General features: G+C 53.6%; 1 long non-coding RNA gene across 1 annotated transcript in view; it reads right to left on the minus strand.

The window, feature by feature from the left end:
• The window catches only part of LOC106510444, a 69,204-nt gene extending 57,554 nt beyond the window's left edge, over positions 1–11,650 (minus strand). The window contains exons 1-2 of the long non-coding RNA XR_002344450.1: positions 9,912–11,650; positions 6,775–6,845 (exon numbers count right to left, since the gene is read on the minus strand). This is a non-coding gene — a long non-coding RNA (uncharacterized LOC106510444). The remainder of the gene's footprint in view (positions 1–6,774; positions 6,846–9,911) is intronic.

Raw genomic sequence — 18,918 nt, forward strand, 5'->3', positions numbered from 1 at the left:
CCTTTGCAAATTGTTTGTGTTTTGCCGCTTTCCAATTTTAGAGTCAGACAGCTAAAACAGCACTAGCTACCCCTTCCCATCTCCTCTCCACGCACCTGCCCCGACCTGTGCTGTGCGCTTGATTACGGGACTCAGAGCCATCCGTCTTGGTAAGGAACCTCGGTATAGCCACTCTGCAGATGAGAAAACTGAGGCTCAGACAGCTTGAGTCGTCTCCCAAAGCCACACAGCTCTTCGGTGCCGGAGCCGGGATGCAAACCCGGTCCTTGTGACTCCTTAGCCTGTACGTGACCCACAGGAATAAGAGCTCCGTGTCTTGAGAGCATCTACGACAGGAAGGGTGTCGGCCGCAGAGAGGGCCCTACCTCCCTTTGCAGAAAGGCTGAAAGTTGGAGTGAGAACCAGTCTCTTTGGTCCTGAGACATCAGTGTGTCCTGTGACGTGAAATGACCACCCATCGGCCGAGAACGCCAATGCCACCCACCCCGAGACAGCTTCTCTCCAAGGTGCTATCGGCCGAGGCAGAGCAAAGGGAATGGATATGCCCAAAGCACTGGCCCCCGATGCTCTGAAGCCCCCTGCGCGCCCCGCTGCCTCCCCCGCGGGTTGTCCCTCTTCTGCAGAAAGGAACTCTTCAGCTTCCCCGAGGGATCACATCACTAGCATCAGCTTTTCTCAGCTGGGCAGCCAAGGGAGCAGCTGGGAGCCCTCCAAACGGGGACGGGCGGGCTCGTTTTCCAGAACTCAGAGGAGGGTATCTTCTCCTGGAGACCCCAAGAACTCACTCCAAACAAACAAAAAAGCTGCTGGGGAAACTGACAGCTGGGAGCCCAGGGAGGCCGACGCAGCCCTGGGGAGCAGGATGGGGTCGGCAAGGGCTGGTGTTGCTGGTACCGGGCACAGTCGCCCTGCGTGTCCACGGCAACGACGCCTCGGGGCAGGACTGTCCAGATAGGAAAGCAGAGGCTCAGAGAGGTGATGTGATGGTCCCAAAGCCAGAACCCAGCCTGAGCTCAGAGCGATGCTTTTGCAACTGCTGTCGACACCCCTTGGGCCTCAGGCTTGCCTGCGCATAAGGTGAAAGTTATGGACCCTCTGCTTCGAAAAACCAGTAGAGACATTTGCATGCAAATGTTGTCTATAAATTCAGGGAGGTCAAATTCTCCCCAAAAGCCTTTAATAAGAACTCCCCCGCAAAAAAAAAAAAAAACAACCCCCCAAAAAAGCCCCCCCCACACACACACAAAAAACAAAATAAAACAAGAACACCAAAAAAAACAAAAAAGAATCCCGACCAACCATCCAAACACATATGCCTCCACTCTTTCTCCAAGTCAGGCTCTGGCGGGAAGGGGCTGGGGTGGGGGTAGGGAGACCAGGAGAGGGACACTGGACCCTGCCCTCTGCTTCCTACCCCAGCCTTGAAGGGGAGAAGGATCTGGAACCAGGCTTTCTCTGTACAGGTCCTGTGCACTAGGACTGGGATTCCACGTGCGGCGGGGAGCAGAACTGCCCCCCATTTCTGGCCATGAGAAGCCCCAGTCTCCCCACCACCGAGCCCTCACTCTGCTGAGAAGAGAGGGGGGATGATTCCTTGGACCAGTTGGAATCCATCAATTAACAAAGAGGCAAACTTCTCTATATGACAGGCCTCCCCCCCAGTCACAAGGGCCCCCGCTGTGCCCTCTTGCCCGTGGCCCCCTCCCTGAGGGAGCTCTCCAGCACGTGAAACATACGAGTGCGACAATCCCTGTTTGACTGGGATTTCAGTTTTCATCTTTGTTTTAACAACTAGCAGACCTGAGATCCTCAGCACCGCCCTCCCCTGAGGTCTTTGATCGTGGAACCCATTAGGTAAAAACGTTGCGACACACTGTGCGTGCATTTTAAAACGGATGAACCATACACACGCATCTCTGTTCTCACATTTTCGGCAAAACCCTCAAACCTATATCCGCACGGAACTGTCAAGCGCTGCATAAAAGATGACGCCGTGTTTGTTAATGCGAACTGCCAGCTTCCACCCTCACTCGTACCTCGAGGCAGAGAGATGCCTTTAGGTGAGGACTTTTGTGGGATCCTGGTTGCTGAAGATGTGTTTCAAGCAGACGTCTTGATCACTTGGAAGCTGGGGCTGTCTTCGAGGTCCGACTGGAGGACCGTCTTTGTTGTTTCTGAGGGAAGGGTCTAAGAAAGGGCTCGGGCAGGAAAAAGACATTGCATCTTGCCCCTCTCTTGGGCTGTAATTTTATTCCATTTTGTGGTATTTACTTCAATCCAATTTCTTTGTGGGTTTGTTTTGTTTGGTTTTTTGCTTTTTAGGGCTGCAGGTGTAGCACGTGGAAGTTCCCAAGCTAGGAGTCGAATCTGAGCTGCAGCTGCCACCCTACGCAGCAGCCACAGCAAGGCAGGATCTGAGCCGCGTCTGTGACCTCCACCACATGGCAACACAAGACCCTTGACGCACTGAGCGAGGCCAGGGATTGAACCTGCATCCACATGGATAGCAGTCGGGTTCTCAAGCCGCTGAGCTACAACATGTTTCCTGTAGTCAGGACCAGATGGGTACATCGCCTGCAGATCTGCCTTGCCAACCGTATCACAACTCCAGGCGGCAATACTCTTTTTTTTTTTTTTGGAAGTTTCTGGGTTAGGGACTGAACCCAAGCCACTGCAGTGACATCGCCAGATCCTTAACCACTAGGCCACCAGGAAACTCCTATGTTGCACTCTTCTAAGTACTAACAAATCAGCCAATGGGACTTAGTGGGGGAATTCTCGCTCCGCCCAAAGGGTACACGCTGGGCGATGGGGGAGCGGCCACCACGTGCAGCATCACTGGGCTCCAGGGGCCAAGTCTCTGCTGCCCCCTAGCACCGCCGGGTCCCTCTCTGCCTCCCTGTCCTTCAACACCTGTTCAACCGAAGTTTTCTATTCAACTCCCTGGCCGAAACAGCCAGTGTGGTCTGTTCTCCTGCTGGGACTCTCATGGCTACATAGGGCCAGTGTCAATCCAAAGCCAGGACTTGTTTTGTTTTGCTTTGGTTTTGTCTTTTTAGGGCCGTATCCCCAGCAGAGGGAGGTTTCCTGGCTAGGAGTCCAATTGGAGCCCACGCCAGAGCCACAGCAACACGGGATCCGAACGGCGTCTGCAAACTACACCAGAGCCCACGGCAACGCTGGATTCTTAACCCCCTGTGCAAGGCCAGGGATGGTACCCATGTCCTCAAGGATACTAGTCAGGTTCATTACTGCGGAGCCACAACGGGAACTCCCCAAAGCCAGTATTTGTAAAGTCAGGTGGCTCCTTTAGTCTTCAGAAATCAACTAGGACCCCTTCCTGGTCCTCAGCAGGTGGTCTCAGTCCAGGAGCGTGGTCCCCGTCTGGGGCATTGAGCACGTGGGACTTTGAATGCACAGGCGGTCCCTCCACCAGGGACTGGCATTCACATCGTAGGAGGTGCATTAAGGCCCTGAAGACCTCACGTCCTAATCCTGTGAGTATGTGACCTTATGTGGCAAGGGGCCTTCACAGACGGGATTAAAGTAAGGACTTTAACATGGGCGATTACCCTGGATTATCAGGGGCCTGATATCATCATAAAGCCTCAACAGAGGAAGGGAGGCAGGACGTCAGAGTCAGAGGAACAGGATGGGATGGATGGTGGAAGCGGAGGTGGAAGAGATGCACTTCGGGGATGGATGGAGGCGCCTGGAGCCAGGGGGTGTGGGTGCCTCTAGCAGCTGGAAAAGGCCAGGAAACGGCCTCTCCTTCGGGGCCACCAGAAGGAACGAGACCTGCTGACACCCATTTGTAAACTTTTACGACTCATTTCAGACTTCCCACCTCCAGAACTGTAAGATACTAAATGTGTTAAGCTCCTAAGGTTATGGTACTTTGTTAGAGCAGCCAAACAGGTGGCCGGCTCCCAGAGAACTGGCCTAGCGGTGGACAAGAAGAAGAAAACTCCATAGGCTGTTTGGGGGCTGTGATGGACGGGCAGACCTGACCTTCACACAATGTTGGAATGAGCTATGCGGTTATCCGGGGCTAGACTGTATCCGTCCATCTGCAGAAGGAATGATTACGGTGCAACGACGTCCTGGCTCTAATGGAGTACGACGGCCACTGCGATTACGACCGTACAAGGGTACAAGCACCCTGAAGTGATTTAAGCCCTTCCCCATCCAAACCTGCCACCATGTGTGAAGCAACTGGTGGTCTAGTGGAGAGAGATTTGGGGTCAGACAAGGTTTGTGCTAGCAACCTGGCACTACAGCATGCCAGATGTGACCTGCGGGTTACATGACTTCTGTGAGCCTCAGATAACTCCATTCCTCCTCTCTGTGGTTAGTTTAAGCATGGGTATATGATACAAACTAAGCTAAGGGGCTTCAGTGAAAGATTTGGTTTTGTTTTGCTTTGTTTGTCGCCCTTAAAATCGTTACACAAAGAAAGATAATCTTTCTTCTTCTGGATGCCAGGTGTGATGGCTGGGACAGTTGCAGCCACTTGTGAGCATGAGGAGAGCCAGACTAAGGTCAAGGCTGACACACTGAGGAGGGCAGACAGAAGAAGCTTGGGTCCTCGGTGGTGTCCTTGAGTCAGCACATTAACCAACTCTGGAGCCTTCACACCTCAGGACTTTTTGACAATGAATTTCCTTTTTGCGTAGCCCCTTTAAGTTGAATTTTCTGGTACTTATAGTCAAAAGCATCCTGACTAGTGCAGAGCTGTGCTGAGGATTAAATATACGAAGTGCCCACTATAAAGCCTGGCGGCCATAGCTTTCATTGCCTTGGGAAGTGAGACCCAAGAATGGCAGACCTTTGTGATTCTGAGGGACTTCTTCATTCTTGTGTGTACATCATGCTCCCCATCTAGAGCTATTAACTCCCCAAGAGAGACAGTGTCATGGACCTCTGTGCTATGCCTCAGTGTCTGTTTAATAAATGCGCTGACATTTGCCTACTGCATTAGATAACCATGGCCACAATAACGCTGCATAAGAAGTCATCGCAAATAGCAGTCATGAAAGCTCATCAAAGGGTACAAACGTTCGGTTCCAAAAGGAATAAATTCTGGGGCTTATTATGCAACATGGGGAGTAGAGTTAATACTGTCTTGTGGCCCTGAAACCTTCCAAGGGAGTAGATTTTAAGTGTTTCTCACCATACATTTTATATTTATTTATTTATTTATTTAATTTTGCTTTTGAGGTCTGCACCCATGGCATATGGAGGTTCCCAGGCTAGGGGTCCAATCAGAGCTACAGCTGCCAGCCTAAACCACAGCCACAGCAACACAAGATCTGAGCCACATCTGTGACCTACACCACAGCTCACGGCAATGCCAGATCCTTAAGCCATTGAGCGAGGCCAGGGATCGAACCTGCAACCTCAAGGTTCCTAGTCGGATTCATTTCCACTGCACCATGACGGGAACTCCGTCACCTCACATTTTTAAAAAAAGGTAATTATAACTGTAAGACATTAATGAAAGAAAGTGGAGACAATACAAAGAAATGGAAAGATATACAGTACTCATAGATAGGGAGAATTAATATTGTTAAAATGACCATACTGCCCAAAGAAATCTGCAGATTCAATGCAATCTCTTATCAAAATACCAATGACATTTTTCACAGAACTAGAACCAATAATTCTAAAATTTGTGTAGAAACACAAAAGATCCCAAATAGGCAAAATAATCTTGAGAAAGAAGAATAAAGCTAAAGATATCACATGCTCACTCTCAAAAAAAAAAATTTTTTTTTTGTCTTTTTAGGGCTGTATCTGTGAAATATGGAGGTTCCCAGGCTCAGGGTCCAATTGGAGCCGTAGCCGTCGGCCTACACCACAGCCGCAGCAACCCCAGATCCGAGCCAGTCTGTGACCTACACCACAGCTCAAGGCAACGCCAGATCCTTAACCCACTGACTGAGGCCAGGAATCGAACCCGCAACTTCATGGTTCCTAGTCGGATTCATTTCCACTATGTCATGACAGGAATTCTGATATCACACGCTCTTATTTCAAAGCTACAGTCATCAAGATAGTACGGTACCAGCACAAAAATTGTCATTTAGATCAATGGAACAGGATAGAGAGCCCAGAAATAAACCCGCCCTTCCACAATCAGTTAATCTACAACAAAGGAGGCAAAAATACACAACGGGGAAAAGACAGCCTCTTCAACAAATAGTGCTGGGAAAACAGGACAGCTAAAAAATAATCTCGACTGCTTTCTCAAATCATATGTGAAAGTTAACTCAAAATGGATTAAAGACTTAAAGTAAGACCCAAAACCGTAGCCCTTCACCTGTTTTCTTCGTGGGCTAGTTAAGAAATTAACCAGTCTGACTGCTAAATCCTGTTCTAGCTCAAGTCTTGCCCATCCTAGGATTAATGCTATGTTATGAGGAAATAACAGCAATATTTTGGAAAACATTCCACCTTGCAAGCACTTGGGTAGAACCATCGTTGCACAAAACACACCATAAGTGATAGGGAAGATATGCCACTACTTGGAGAAATTAGCGCAGAGCTATACGCTTTATGGAAGAAAATGCTTCTGTTTGGAAGAAACATCGCAAACGCTCATCTGGGAATTCAGAGCGACCACATCCAACAGGTAGGCCGTGCCGACTATGAGCAAGGCACCCACCTAGGGCTGGAAACCAAAGGCGACAGGAGAGTATCAGACATGGTCCCGGCCCTCGCGACCTTCGAGTTTAATTAAGCCCCCAGCACATGTGTGTCCACAGTACTGACCTTTGGCTGGGACGCGCCAGCACGGTCTTGCCAGGAATGGCTCTGATGGTTCCGCACGGTTCTGCCCCTGCCTGGAAGAAAAGAAGGCTCGTTACTGAGAATCGCGTGTGATGTAAGACCCCTGGTTAACCACGTTAGCCAGGACCTCTTCAGACAAAAGCTGGAGCTGCCATCAAATGCACACTCATACACAAGCGTACATCCTACACACACATCAGAGCTGCTGTGGCTGCGACAGAGGGCCCAGGCCTCTCTTTGGTCCGGAACCCAGAGTCATTGCTTAGGGTCACACAATGGGGAGAGGACACGGCGTCTGTCCTTGCTGGCTGACCACACGGGCAAGTGGCCTGAGTCTCAGTCTCTTCTGTCCCAAGAGGGCAGAGTGAGCTGCTGATGCAAAGCGCCCGGTCCCGTCCGAGGTGTTTGCCCCTTAACACCAGGGTCACCTGAGCGCCCGTGACCCGCCTCGCTCCCGGAGATGTCATCCCGACCCAGGCTTGGTCTACAGCCTTTCTGGAGGGCACAGGGCAGCAGGCGCGAGGTCAGGAAACCTGCCGGCATCTGCTCTCCCTCCCCGAGGCGGGATCGCCTCCTTGGCCCGGTGAAGATAATGACATCTTGATTGCAAAGCATGTCACAAGGTTAAACGAGGCATGAAAGTGCTCTGTCCCTTTGGCATATCTGCCCCTCCTGCTCTCTTGGCAGGAGGCACAGCGAGCTGCCGGCCTCCAGGTCTAGCCCCGTCACTTGCCGTCAGCCCACCCCCGCCCCCGGCAGATGACTTCCTGGTCTGTGCCCAGGCCCCGTGGCAGCGACCCTGATAACACAGGGCCATTATTGTCGGGAGCTTGGGAGCTTTGATGGGAGCTTGGCTTGTGCCAACGTCAACGCGCAGGCACTGAGGGGAGGGGACCCCTCTGGCATGCGGCACTTGGTCCAAGCCCAGGTGAGACAGACGTTCCACGCCCTGACCAGAGTCCAGCGTCGAGGGCTTTGAGGAGGCCCTCCGGACATCAGAGGCCGGGGGTGAAGAGGCTTCTGGAAATGGTGGCAGCCACTAATTCTCCATCATCCTCTGAGCACCTGCATTAGCTCATGTGACGTTCCGGCCACCTTTCGAAGTCCCTCTCTTTATCTCCATTTTGTGGGGGTCAGGGCAGGGGGGTAGGGTCTGCTGGGCCTGGCTTCGGGAGCTCCTGTGCAGCAGAGGGAGGAGGGTTTGGGAAGGCGTGGTGGGCGGGCCGCAGTACCTAGGAAGGCTTCCAGCAGCCGGGAGCACAAGCGCAAGTAACCTGAACAAATACGGCTTTATTTTTCTTGTGAGAGAAGCAGGGTTGAGCAGCCGGGTGATACTGGGTACAAGGTGACGAGATGGCAGCGTGGCCTCCGGCGCTGTGGCCCTGTTGCTTAAGGAAGTCTGATGAGGGCGGGCGCAGGTGCCTGACACATTTCGCCTTCCGTTAGAGAAGCCAGCATGGTCTAGAAAACTCTCCCACAATTACTTGCGTCTTATTGGCCAGAACCAGGTCCCACGGTTACTCCCGAATTCAAGGGAAACTGGGCACAAAAACATTGGTTTTCCACCTTTGTGGTCCAATCAGTGAGAGGGAACAGGATGGAAGGGCTTTCAGGTAGTCCATGGGCAGGGCTGCCCATTCTCGAGAGGCTGTTCCCGCCTTGCCTTGGAGGCTGGATCAGTGTCCTAGGGCCACCTTGACAACCAGGCAGCTGAAACCAACAGAAAGGGATTCTCTCCGTTTGGAGGCCGGAGGCCTGAGGTCTGAGGTCCAGGTGCGGGCAGCGCCAGGCTCCCTCTGAAGGCTTGGGCAGGGGGCCAGGGGCAGTGTCCGGGGGCTCCAGGTGCCCCTTGGCTTGTGGCCGCGTCACCCCAGTGTCTGCCCCATCATCACACGGCCGCCCCCCCCTCCGCCCCCGCTGCTTGCTCCGTGTAAGGACACCAGGCCTGTTGGATCAGGATCCGCCCTAACGACCTCACCTCAGCCTGATGACACCGGCAGAGGCCCTGTTTCCAAGAAAGGCCTCACTTCCAGGTAACGGGGGTCGGGACTTCAACGCATCTTTTGTGGGGGACACAACCACAGCAGAGACCAGGTCGGGCTTCTGTCGTCTCGGGGAGGGAGGTAAGGGCCACGCCTGAGCCGTCTCCTCCAAGATCAGACCCCCTACCACTGCCCCCATGGCCGGGGGGCATCCTTGTCTGAGTGGCCGCACCCCCCCTTCTCCTGCCTCACACCCTCCCTCTCAAGAAGCCCTCCAGCATCTTCTGCTCCTCTTCCTGCAGGGGGCTGTTCTCCGACATGTGAGTCCCCAAGCCGGCCGCAGACCATGGCTCTCAAAGCCCCAACGGCCCTGCTTGGCACCGACCCTCCTCGCAGCCACCCACACCTGGCAGCTGCTACCGTATCGTGCCCCCAACGATGCTCAGGGCTCGGGGTCATCTATCCAGGCAGAAGCTCCGTGTCTCTCTGGCCCAGGGGACACTCCTGCACAGGCAGGGCTGCAAGTCCCTCCTCTCGTCTTTACCTCTGTAACAGGCTGGCGGGGGGGAGACTCTCCTGGGTCACAGAGCTTCACCGCCATGATGTGGGGGAGGGGTGGGGCTGTAAGCATCACCCCCAAGGCCCATCACCCCCGAGGCCCATCACCCTGGCTGCTAACGTTCAAGCAGACCCAGCACTGAGCCGTGCAAAACACTTTGCTGTTGAGACTTTTCTTTTACTCTTTTTTCGTTTTGCTTTTCAGAGGTGCACTGGCAGCATTTGGAAGTTCCCAGGCTAGGGGTCGAATCGGGCCTGTAGCTGCCGGCCTCCACCACAGCCACAGCCACCCGGGATACCGTTGCGTCTGCAACCAACACCACAGCTCACGCCAACACTGGATCCCTGACCCACTAAGCGAAGCCAAGGACGAACCCACATCCTGATGGATACCAGTCAGATTTGCTTCCCCTGCACCAGGGCAGGAGGTCTGGTGTAGGCTTTTTTTTTTTTTTTTTTTTTTTTTTTTGGTGGGGGTATGAAATTTTCTGGGGGAATTGATACTGTTAAGGAACTTGATCAAGATTCCTTGGTTCTAGGAAGTTCTAAAACAGCCAGAAAAAATGTGGTTAGACCCACCTGGTTCCCAGGTCTCCAGTCACGGGTTGACCACAAGACGGTCACGTGTCTGATTGCTCTGCACAGCCGGCTGGCTCACTGCGGGGTGTTGCGGTCTCGGGCAGGGCACAGGCGCTGTGGCAGGACTCAACGCACACAGGACGGGGGTGGACCAGCCAGAAACAGTGGAGTCGCCCGATTTGCCAAATCTCTGCTTCTCCTCCGACCTTCCGAGACCAGAGGCCGGGTCCTTTCTCCAGCTGCATGACGACTCACCACCAATCTAGTGGCTTAAATTAACCCCACTTATCACCTGGAGTTCCGTGGGCCAGAAATCTGAACAGGCTCGACTAGGTGCTCTGTTCGGGTCTCAGGGGAAAACCCAGGTGTCCCCCCACGGGGCTGTCCTCCGCCCGAGAACCTGCATCCTGGAGGCTGTGGGTCTGAGGCCCCTGCTGGCTGGTGGCTGGAGCCACACTCGGCCCTGGAGGCCACTCACACTTCCCTGGTGGCTCCTTCTGACTTCGGAGCAGAAAGGGGATGGCGTGGCCTGTGTTTCTGACCTTTCGAAAATCTCTGACGCCTCCTCCCACCAGAGAAATCACTCTGATTTGACAAGATTCACCTGAATGGGTCCGGCCCACACAGACCATCTCCGAGCCTTAAAGTCACCTGACCTGGGACCGTCCATTTGCAAAATCTCTTCACAACAGCATCTGGGTTAATATTCGAGGCGGGGGGCAATTCCAGGGTTGGGGGGTCCTCAGAATTCTCCCTCCCCTGGGAGGCCTTCAGGGGAGATGAGCCCTCCCCTGGCTCTCAGGGTGGGGGACACTGCCCTCCCCTTTCTCTTGGATGAAATGGGCTCTCTCTTGGCACGAGGGACTCGCATGAATTCACCCCTTTACACTGAGGGAAAAAGCAGAGCAGGGGCCTGGCCTCCCAGGGGAAACCCAAATATTGAGGCCAAACAAGCCTGCCCCCGGAAGGCTGGAGGGAAGGCCAACTCTTTGTTCAGACTCAGGAGAGCCGGCCTCTGGGTTCTTTCGCCTTTTCTCCGATCATGTGACAATGACAAGCTGTCGAAGTTTTTCAAAACCCGTTTTCAGAGTCAATGGCGTCTGAGGAGTTTCCCAGCACAGCAGACCCTTCGTCACCAGGAAGGACCAGTCAACAGCGACATGAGATCCACGGAAGGTCCCCAGGCTCTCCACCCACAGGCGCCGGGGGCTCCCCCCCACAAATGCCTGTCTCCCTGGAACCTACGAAGGATACAGGGTCTTTGCAGGTGTAATCAGGTTAAATGAGGTCAGACTGGAGTGGGGCGGGCCCTGAATCCAATGACTGGTAGCCTTAGGCCGAGCGGGAAAGTTGGCACACAGACACGCAGGGAAGAAGGCCACGTGCGGACGGAGCAGCGATTGCAGCGACGTGGCAATGCGTGAAGGATGCCAAGGACTGCTGTCAGTCACCGGGACCTGGGACAAGGGCCTGGAACAGAGTCTCATCAGAGCCCCGGGAAGGAACGAAGCCAGCCCACACCCGGATCTTGGGCTTCCAGCCTCTAGAGCTGAGGTGATACATTTCTGTTGTTTCCAGGCCCCAAGTTAGGGGTCATTTGTTTCTGCCAGCCTTAGGAAACTAGCATACCCCCTATGAGTGTGGGGGGGGTGTGGTTTTTTTGTTTGTTTGTTGTTTAGGGCCGCACCCACGGCATATGGAGGTTCCCAGGCTAGAGGTCCAATCAGAGCAGCAGCTACTGGCCTACACCACGGCCACGGCAACGCGGGATCCGAGCCGCATCTGTGACCCACACCACAGCTCACGGCAATGCCGGATCCTAAACCCACTAAGCGAGGCCAGGAATGGATCATCCGAGTCCGTTCATTACTGCTGAGCCATGAAGGGAACCCCTGTGCGGGTATTTTTTTAAACGTAATCTCTGATTGGCCACAGACCTCACCCTCCCTCTTTTCTTCTCCCATCTCACATTCTGCTTAGCTCTTGAAAGGATTTTCATTTGCAACCCTTGGCAGACCTAGACATTTCATAAAATTGGGTTTCAAAATCAAATACCTCGTATTTCACCTATGAGTAAACTCCAAACAGATCTAATCCAGATGCAATACAAGAAGAGGTAAATAAATTTAACTACCTGAAAATAAGAGATACCTTTTTAAGGTAAAAACACCACGAACAAAGTCAGAGGCAATTGACAAGGTGGGAGAGAGTATTTTCAACATAAATCAGAGATAGGAGCTCCCTTGTGGCAGCGCAGGTTAAGGATTCAACTTTGTCACTGTGGTGGCTTGGGTCACTGCTGCAGGGCGGGTTCAATCTTTGGCCCAGGAACTTCCACATGCCATGGACATGGCCCAAAAAAATTTTTTTTAATTAAAAAAAAAAATCACAGATAAAAGGCTAATATCCCTAATATATTAAAAGCTCTTAAAAATGGACAAAATAGGCAAATACCATGAACAGGCAATTCATTTACAGAAAGATCCCCAAATGGCATCCATACCTGGTTCTCTGACCCCGCCACCGAATCTCACTTCTCTGTTATAATTGAATCTGTTTCTGCTCAAACTAGACACAGCAGCGTCTGTGAGCACAGCCTGTTTCCAGGCTCAGTGCATCTAGAAGCCTGAAGGCTTTTCAGGCAACAGTACCTCCAAACAGTATCTCCGTGACTCCAGAGACAGTTTTAAAAGAGTTCACAGGAGTCCTCACTGTGCCACAGTGGGTTAATGATCCCATCTGTCTCTGCGGAAGGGGGCCGGTTCGGTGCCCAGCCCAGCACGGCGGCTTGAGGATCCAGCACCACTGCCGCTGTGGCATAGGTCGCAGCTCCAGCTCAGAGCAATCCCTGCTCCAGGAACGACCCTATGCTGCGGGTGTGGCCGAAAAATCAGAGTTCACAGATGGGTTTTCAAGCAATCCCAGTTTTATTGCAGTAACAGGCCTGCCTTCTGGGGTGACCGCGTAGGAGGGGAGCTCCTGGGTTGGGTGAGCTCTGGTATGTTTGTTTAAAAAGAAACCTACCCTACGTTAGAGTTTTACCCTGTCACTCAAACAACACGTTCTCTGCCTCTGGAATGTGTTTTTCACCCACACTTGAGTCCGGGTGTGTCCTGTGTCTTGAGACTTGAAACCAAACAGTGGAATCCTGACTAAAAGGGTTCTGGGAAGCCACCCAGTGCCCAGGACGCTATTGCTGCCTGGTCATTCTCAGAAACCCACGCAGGATCTAGAGGGCGGGGCAGGTAAAGTCCAGGGCCCGCAGAAATGCCTTTTGAAACTCAGTCAACAGGGCACAGAAACAACCTGAATGCCCAACGGGAGGGGATTAACTGAATAAACCACGGCGTATCTACCCAAGCTTCTGGGCCGCCCTTGAGAACCACACAGAAGAGATGCCCAAGAGAGACGTGGGCAGACATCTGGGGTACGCTGTGAGGTGGGAAAGACAGACTGTAAGATGCGGAGCACAATCTTATTTCCAAGGAATATACCATTTTTGTCTTTTTGTCCTTTTTTTTCAGGGCCGCTCCCGCGGCACATGGAGGTTCCCAGGCTAGGGGTTGAAGTGGAGCCGTAGCCGCCGGCCTCCACCACAGCCACAGCAACGCAGGATCCGAGCTGCCTCTGCAACCTACACCACAGCTCACGGCCACAAAGCCAGGTCCTTAACCCACTGAGCGAGGCCAGGGATCAAACCCACAACCTCACGGTTCCTGGTCGATTTGTTTCAGCTATGTCACAATGGGAACTCCAAATATACCATTTTTGCAGAAACAGGTGTGCAGAGATAGACAGACATGAATACCAAACTGCCTAGAAAAACATACTTTAAAACGCTCACATTGGTTATGATGGAAAAGTGACATTATTTGACTTTTAGGGTGTTTTTCAGTGAGCTATGGCCTCTTTACAAGACGCATATATTCCCTCACAGTGACACAAAACAACGGTTTTATATATAATGCATATACAATCCCCAGTTTATTTGTTTTAAAATACTCCAGAAAGAGGAGTTCCCATCATGGCACAGCAGAAACAAATCCGACTTGGAACCATAAGGTTTCAGGTTTGATCCTTGGCCTCACTCAGTGAGTTAGTTAAGGACCCGGCGTTGCCGTGAGCTGTGGTGTAGGTTGCAGACGCGGCTCGGATCCTGCGTTGCTGAGGCTGTGGTGGAGGCCGGCGGCTGCAGCTCTGATTCGACCCACAGCACGGCACGGCTGTGATGCATCTGTGACTGATTGTTACTGGGACTGCTGGCCTGGGAACCTCCATATGCTGCGGGTGCGGCCCTAAAAAGAAAAAAAAAAAATACCCCAGAAAGGAAATACATGTATTTGTCTCACTCCAGGGAGAAAGAGACGAAATAAAAATGGCAAAACGTCATCTCTGTTGGCGCAGGGCCAAGGGATGGAGGGCGTTACGAGACTGTTCTCTTGAGTTGTGGGTCTGTTTGAAAACTTCTGCAATAAAGGTAAACCAACACAACCCCTCAACACACAAAACCGAGGGCGGCAGCGAATTGCTAGCTTTCAGAGGATATCGCAGCCGTCGGGTAAAGACGGAGAAATGTGGGTCACAAATGCATGAGGCTGCAGAACTTAACGGTGGGAGTTCACGATTCCCTGGGTGCGACCGACCTCTCTCAGCCTCCATCTCCCATCTATAAACTAGGGAGATCCTTGCTGCACGGCACGGCTGTGATGCATCTGTGACTCTGTTACCGGGACTGCAGGCCCAGGGAAGCACACCAGAAGCCTGGAAGCAAGAACTCCTCCCCCAATGGGAGGTGTCCAACTTCCGTGTGCCCCCCAGGGACCCGGCCCCATGCAGATTCCAAGACCCTGCCCCCCAACAAGTCTGACTCAAATGCTGGGGTCCGGCTCAGGAATCTGCATCTTAAGTCAGAACCCGGGTAACTCCTACTGCGGAGATACCATTGCCAGGCCAAGGTCAAAGACACCTGGAAAGCAGATCTGGCAGTTCCCGTTTTGACTCAGCAGGTTAAGAACCCAACTAGTATCCACGAGGATGTGGGTTAAGGATCCGGCCTTGCCGCAAGCTGTGGCGTAGGTCGGAGATGCGGCTCAGATCCGTGGCTGTGGTGTAGGCTGGCAGCTGCTGCTCTGATTGGACCCCAGCCTGCGAACTTCCCTTTGCCTCAGGTTCAGCCCTTAAATAAAAAGAGAGAGAGAAAGAAAGCGAGCAGGTTTGCCCTGGAGGAGAGCCTGGGCCCTGCAGAAACAAGGTTGGGAGTGGCTGGGGACAATTGCCATTTACGACCCTAGGAGGACTTAATCAGCAGTCACATCTAGGAAGAGCTGCTGTGCCACAGACACCTTTGGAACCTCCAGTTTGCAGAAATGTCACCTTTGTGCTTTCCTCCCGAGGAACAGAGTCCAGGCAACTGACTTAGGTCTGGACTTGGCTCTAACACGTACGAACCGCATGCCCACAGGCCCACAGCTGACCAGCCCAGGTCTCTACAATGGGACCAACGACAGCGCTGTAAGGACCAGGCTCTCGGGAGCAGAGGCACCACCAGGGGCCCCGCAGAAGGATTAGGGATCCACTCTGTAGGGCCGGCCCGTTTAGGGGTCCCCTTGCTTTCTCAGTCACAGAAGGCAGGGCCCAGGACAAGTGGAAACATCTAAACGGAGAGCATGCACCGCCTGGCCTGGTGCCGTGGGGCAAAGTGTGCGGCGAGTCCAGGCTCCGAACCTGAGTGTACACTGGCCGCGTGGTGGTTTAAGGCAGCCTCGTCTTCCTCGGAGTCACAATCTTAATTCTGTTTTCATTTCCTAAGCACAACCTGGCCTCTGAGCTCTTCCTCTCTGGCTGGATTTTAAATGAGAGAGAAGCCAGGCCATGGCTGGGTGGGGGCGGCGGCGGGGGGGGTGTGCTGTACCCCGAGTCCAGGTGCCCCATCTCTTGCCTGGTCCCTGCCTACGGTAGTAATTAAAATCACTAATTCAGACGCAAGAACTCAACCCAGGCACATCATAGCTTCATTGCAAAATCATTTGCTTAGGGAATCTGAACGCCAAAATCTCTCTCTAAAAAACGTGTGCTCCATCCCAGCTCTACGGAAAATGCAGACAGACGTACTGTCCTAGCCTAGACAGTGAACTCCCCGGGGGCATCCCAGCCCAGAGTTAACCGCGTGGCAGGTACCACCTGCAGGAACAAGTGAACGTGCTGTCCTACTCAGTGCTGGGGGGGTTTCTCTCCTCACTGAGCACAGGGCCCCACCTCCTGGTTACCTGCAGCCCCCTTTTCGGCTCACATGGATGGATGCCCACCAGTCTCCTCCCTTGGCCCCCAGCCCCTCCACTTTGTAGGCAGCGGAAGTAACAGTCAAGTCCCGTGGCTGCCAGGGCTCCCCTGCTGCAGAGAGAGGGACAGTGAGAAGCTCCAGAGGGCCCAGGGCTGGAGGCTGTTTTAGGGAAGGAGCTCTGGTGGCAGGGAGAGCAGAGAAAACCAGGGCCTCGGGGCCGGGCCGAGTCAGCGTGCGCCCTCTCTCCTCCCCGGAGACCCTTGGCTGCTTCCCAGGGCAGGGACAGTGTGCCTAAGAGAAAGCTCCTGCGCAAACTGGTGGCCCAACCACCTCAGGGTCCCGGCCATCAGTTCCTTGAAGTCGAGGGTTGGTCTCACTGTCCTTAGAAGCCCCAGATCCCTGCAGGACAGGATTTAATACCCGCTGAATTAAACTGAACTCGACTGCAGCTAGACTGAGGGGGAAAGGGGAGCAGATGAGTTTCCTGGGGCACCAGAATGAGGAGTGGCAAATAACAGAGATATTCTCTCATGGTTCTGGAGGCCAGAACCAAGTCCAAGGGTCGTTCAGGCCGTGATCCTTCCTGCCTCTTGTATCTCTTGGTGGCTCCGGGCTTGTCTCGGCTGCAGAGCTCTGCCTCTGTCTTCACATTGCCTTTTTTTTCCCCCTGAGTCTCTGCTTATTTTTTTCTGTCTCCTATAAGGACAATCTCACATAGGGCCCACTCTAGTCTGTGACCTCATCTTGATTCTTATCTGAATTCTATCTGCAAAGACCCTATTTCCAAATAAAGTCACATTCTGAGGTTCTAGGTGAACGTGACCTTTTGGGGGACACTCTTCACTCCAGTCCATACATGAAATAGCTAGCAGCACAGGCAGAAGAGTCAAGAAGGAGGCTGGGAGCTAGGAGACCTTGACTCAGTCGCTTGCGGCTTGCTTGTTTCAGCTGCGAGGGCTCCTGTTAGCATCTCTGACCTCCTCGGCCAGCTGGGAGGCAGGGTTCCCAGCTCCCTTTTACAGATAAGGAAACTGGGGCTCAGAGGCGTTGAAGCAACAGCCAAGGTCATACAGCTGGCTAGGGCTGGGACTGGAATCCAGGTTGACGGGCACCAGAGTTTAGGGGTTTGACAGCCAGGTTGGCCTGGATTTGAGGGCATCTCCAGCACCGATAAGGTCTCAAGATCTTTCCACTCCAAGGAACTTAATTTATCAATAGAAAGCAAAGGTGAACTGTTTTAGGTTTCAGGTTCCTTCACGTCTTAAAGACTGCAGACTTTGGAATGCGGCCACTTCCCTTGAATCACTTGAGAAAGTGAGGTCCAAGAGAACAGGGGTTATTTCCATTATTCGTGGAAATTGGTCTGGACGGGAGAAACCCGGTAGGGACACAGAGCCCTTGACTCTGTTGCCTGGAAGGAGCTAATACACCTGGGAACCTAGGCTGACTTTCACCTGGATGCCTGCTCCTTCCCGGGGGGGCCAAGAATGCCAGGTAGTTCAGGGAGACTCAGGAGTAAGTTTTCCTCCCTCCCCAACCAGGGCTCCACAATGTCTTGTGCAACTTTGAAATCCCAAGGTTGCAGAACGTCTACTTAGGAAGTTTCTAGTCCCTTAGACCATGTCCCAAAGAAAGGCATTCATTTATTCAACCAATCTCTATTGTGTACCGCCGGGACCAGGCTGGCAGTGCCGCAGGGCAGGAGGGCAGGCTTTGCTTGCAAGGGGCTCCCTGGGGTTCAGAAGCTGGCGCTCACCAGGCCTGTGCCCATGTAGCTAGCTGAACGAATATAGAAACAGGCCCGTCCTAGACCTCAGCACTCAGAAGAAGGGTTTTCTGGGAAGAGCAGGGAAGAAGGAATTCCTTGCTTCCGGACCTCGGTTTTCTTATCTGGGGAGGGCAGACCGCTAGCTGCAGTTGGAAGACACTGCGTGGTTGGGCCATCAGCTTCTCCCCCGCCTATCCCCAAATCCGTACCAATGCAAATGCGGGGGTGAGGCGTTCCTCCTGCTCCCTGACCCTGGCCGGTGTACTTGCAGTCTCTCGGTTCTCTGAGCTAAGGAAGTAACCCGCTGAAAGGAGGCCGACTTAATGGCTCCATTTGGGCGAGGTTTCTGCACAAACCTTGTTCCCGTCACACCCTGAGGCAGGCCAGCCGACTCAGAGGTGCGGGCGCCCGGCCTCTGTGAGCTCACGACCTTCTCACCGGGCCCAGGGGGCGGTTGTCATCACCCTCCCTTTCGCGGGAGGCGCCCGGGGCTCAGAGAGCGCAAGCCACTCGCCCAAGGTCACACAGCTTCGCAGAGGCCGAGCGGGGACGGCGACGCAGGCGTCCGGAGGCCCGCTCCAGCGGCTTTTCGAAGACACTCGCTACCTCCCTATTGTGACGCTCAGGAATAAAGCAGGAAAGCTGGACGCCGGCCTTCACCTAAAACAATGCTCCACGCAAATCTGCGCGAACAAAAGCAGCCAGAAATCCGCCCCGGGTTTTCCGCACGCCCGGCCCGCCAGCCAATGGACTCCACCGGTCGCCGAGGGGCGGGCCGGGGCGGTCCCAACGTGATCGACAGCCCCCGGGAGGCGTGGTCTGCGCAGGAGCGAATCGGATTGGGGACCCGGAACAATCAAGGTCCGAGAAGACGCAGCCTGAGCCAATCAGCGAGGGGGGCGGGCCCGGACTCCCGGCTGTCGCGAGAGGCGGCCACCCCGCCCACTTGCGCCTTGTCC

This window comes from Sus scrofa, chromosome 6 (assembly GCF_000003025.6).
Source record: "Sus scrofa isolate TJ Tabasco breed Duroc chromosome 6, Sscrofa11.1, whole genome shotgun sequence".
Classification (NCBI taxonomy): Eukaryota; Metazoa; Chordata; class Mammalia; order Artiodactyla; family Suidae; genus Sus; species Sus scrofa.